Below are 3,897 nucleotides of genomic sequence, written 5' to 3' on the forward strand. Positions count from 1 at the left end.
TTTTTTTTGTTTTAGTCTTGTAATGACCTCCAGAAGGCTGCAGGCTATCCGGGTTCAGCAGGGTCCAGTTCAGAGCTCCTTTCCTTTCCTACATGGTGTTCTTGCTGCTGGTTCAGTGAGAGATGAAGGGATAGGAGCTATGAACAGGAAGGAGGGGTTATAATTTCAGGTATTTGATCGAGGCACCGTCTAACCACATAATGCTAACGAGTAGCATTCAGGTTTAGTTCTACACATTGGCCGTTTCTCAATCTGTGTACTTGTGCGTCCTCGTGTTCTCGTGAAACGTCATCATCCTCAGCCCTAGCACTGTTCCAGTTCACAAGAACAGCAGACAGACAACGGACAAAGTCCCCAGGTGTTGTTCTGGCCCCTCCCTCTTTACCCAGCATGCATCAGAGCAGACTTGTCCGTTCTCCAGACTGACAGCTGTCCCAGCATGCACTGCGGCAGCAGCAGCTTCCAGGTTAGCGCTCACAGAGCTCAGAGGATTAAGTTAAAAGTTATCTTCTCAGTTGCTGTTGTTCAATAAAAGTACTTTTTAAGATCATTTGAGGCGAGAATATTATTCTTTTTTTTATGGCACTAGTGGCTCGTTTTTTGACAGTAGTCTGACAGGACAAAGGACCACAGGTCCGATTCGAACCCGGGTCGGCTGCAGCGAGGACTGAAGAGCTGGTTATCCTCCCTCAGCAGTGTGTTGCAGATATTTCAGATTAATGCCCAATATAGAAGCATGGTCTGCGCTATGTTATTCCACGCCACAACGCCAGAGGGCCAATCAGGAACTAGCTGTGGGTCTAGATACGGCCGAGGCGGTGAGGAAGTGGGGGCACGACATGAGGGCCAAAAAGAGCTGGGATCCGGGTAGAAGGGTCCCAACATTCTCGGTGTTCTAGCTGCTCCGTCTTCACCAGTCGTTTTCCACAATGGAGGTCAGACAAATACGTATCTGCGTTCACTGCAAAACACACACAGACCACCCGTTTTCTGAACATAGGCCAGCCTTGAGGCCTCCATACATGGGTTGTACATGCTAACCACTGCGCCACCAAAGCACGGCCAAGAACATTATACTTTTAGCTTCACTATATGGCCCATCTTCTAATCTAATGCATAATTTAAAAAAAAGTTCCGAAGTTCAGAGGACTGTGGCAACCAGTGGACCTCCAAGGCTAACCGTGGCTAGGGCTAACGTTAGCCCGTCTGCAGCAGCCCTCTCTCTGCATAGCTGTGTGTGAAGGACCACTGGCCATAGTGAGGGGCCATTTGACAAAATGTTCATTTGATTTGTGTTTATCTGACTGAGTTCATTATTATTCCTCCACTAAATGAAAAAAGTCATAATTTATTATTTTATAGAGACTATTAATAACAGGAGATGAAATGCAGCTTCAGACTAGCTTTGAATGTGGTGATGTCATCATTACGCTTCTGTTCCAGTTGACCCAGATTTATTCTGCGTTCTCCCGTTATCCCCGAGTCCAGACTTGTCTGTGTTCTAGTCAAGAACAGACTTGGCGAGAACACAAGTCTGTACTCGCGTTCTAGTGAATTGAAAAACGGCCATCATCAATCTGGGGCCAGTCTAATTGGTTCAGGGAGGAGGTAGATTCAGTAGAGCTGATTGGGTGAAGGAAGGGGAACCTAGTGCCCGCCTACCAGAGTTTGGTTTCAGCCAATCAGTGAAAAAAAGGAACTAGCAACAAGCACCATGAGAAACAACATCTTCCGCTTTTACGATCTTGCTGGTTCTTTTTAAGAGATGAAATTTTGGATTTCGAACAATATGATCTGTGCCGCCATATTTATGTCCCGCCTTAACCCATAACCCGGCAACATGATTGGCCAACACGTTTTGGAGAAAATGCTGAATAGCGAGCGGGTCATGGTGGATCTTTGTGTGTTTTATGACCCACAAATAGCACAAGAATTCAACTTTTTTGGCAAGTTTTCACAATGTTCAGTGTCTGAGCTTAAATGGACGTTCTCTGTTGACAGATGCACTGAATGCTGATCTCTCACTACCGAAGACGACCTGTGGTTAATATCATGCGGCGGTCCAAGATTGTCCCAGGCAAACAGTGCAGTGTGCAGCATCTTATTCCTTTAATCCCATTTTGCACAGAAACAGACATCTTTTTTTTTCTCTCCAAACAGTACAACTTCAGTAATAAGTGCAGGAAAACCAGTAACTTTCCATCCAGGCAGACTGCAGAGACAAAGAAACAAAACAGAGACTCCTAATCTCCTTCTAGAAATAGCCTCAAACTTAATCCTCACAAACCAAATATTGAGCATTGTCTTGTTTCATGGCCTGATGTATTGTTACACCCCTAATGTGCAACAAACCATTTGCCTGTGTTCATCCATAAATGTCCAGGACACCTGGAACGGTAACCAGAATACATTTATAATGATTTATTATTCCAGAATAACCTTTTGTGCTCTTTCAGAGTGTTGTTGATGTTTTATGCCATCTGTCAGATATTAAGTTTGCTTCAAACAAACATGAGTAACATGCACACACCGGCCAACTCTTCAAAGGCAAACACAAATGTATCTCCACACAAGGGGGGCGAGCATGTCCGTCATGCATGATGACTGAAGCACTTTGTCTCCAAGCGCACATAGAACCCCCCCGGCACACAGCAACAGCCCGCCGCTGATTGGCTTCCTCCCTGTTCATCCATTACGCTCACTGTGACACAGAAGTTACCGATGCCACTGACTCTCTGTTCCACCATAACGTCATCATTCTAGAGAAAACCTTTCAATCTGTAAAGACACTGAAGACCATCCTGCCTATGAATGTATTCAGATCATGAAATATGATGTTTTAAAGTTCAGTGTTGTCATTTTTTTAATAAAATAAAGACTATACAGTATTCTTTTTCTTTGTGTGTGTCAATGAGAAGAAATATCCTAAAGGAAAAAGAGAGAAAATGATGAAATGAGAAATATGAGAGATCTTATTTCACCACAGCACACATGCAGACACTCTGCTGACAGACATTCACATATTTTAAATAAAATCGTCTCTTTCCCGTGTCTTCAGCTGTGTTATTATGTGACCACATGCACCGTGCAGCATGCTGTTTTCTGCGTGCTACCCTGAGTATTTCCCTGCACCCCCGGACACCTATAAACATTATTTATGTGCTGTATATCGACACCGACAGCGCATCATCGGGAGATGGATGTGTTTTCTGCGTCGCTGGGAATCTGACCGTGCAGGTTTGGGAAGAACCAAACTGGCCTCTTGGGTTTATATAAGGGATTACAGCGAAATGCGGAACACATGGCACAAAGTTCCTACCTCCTTCTGTCCTATTAATATCAGACTGCCCCCCAGCTCTTCCCACTATGGCCTTCTTGTTCTTTTTGCCTTTCAATATCTCTGACTTATGTTGGTTCTTCTTGGATAACCCCCCCCCCACCGCCGCTCTGCAAAGAGTGTAACTCTAACCACTTGTGGTTTGGGATGGCTGGGATCTGTCCTTCATTAAACCACTGCCATGGCCAGGGTGAAGCGGGTGGCTGGGAGCCTCACTGATTGGGAATGTCTGCTGGCTTATATGTCCTGACTGGATGCTCTGGGAGGAATCCAGTCAGAGAATCCTCATGCTGATGTGGTTTGTTGCTGAAAAAAGATTGAATGTCAGGTTTTGCTGATGTGCGTTTATGTAGGAGTTATTTGGGTCAACAAACGAAAATACAAAAAGCAGAAAATGCGTAACTGATGTTAAGGTATAATCAGGTTTTTAAACAGTTAGGATTACTAAACTTTATTGTTTGGTGTGACACAAATACAAAAACAAAAAATTAAAGGAAAAGTCCTTTCTACAAGGAATAACCAATGGATCATTATTTATACCTAAAACTAGGTGGGGATCA

Source organism: Cyprinodon variegatus, unplaced genomic scaffold (assembly GCF_000732505.1).
Source record: "Cyprinodon variegatus isolate N-32 unplaced genomic scaffold, C_variegatus-1.0 Scaffold116, whole genome shotgun sequence".
In the NCBI taxonomy this organism is placed as follows: domain Eukaryota; kingdom Metazoa; phylum Chordata; class Actinopteri; order Cyprinodontiformes; family Cyprinodontidae; genus Cyprinodon; species Cyprinodon variegatus.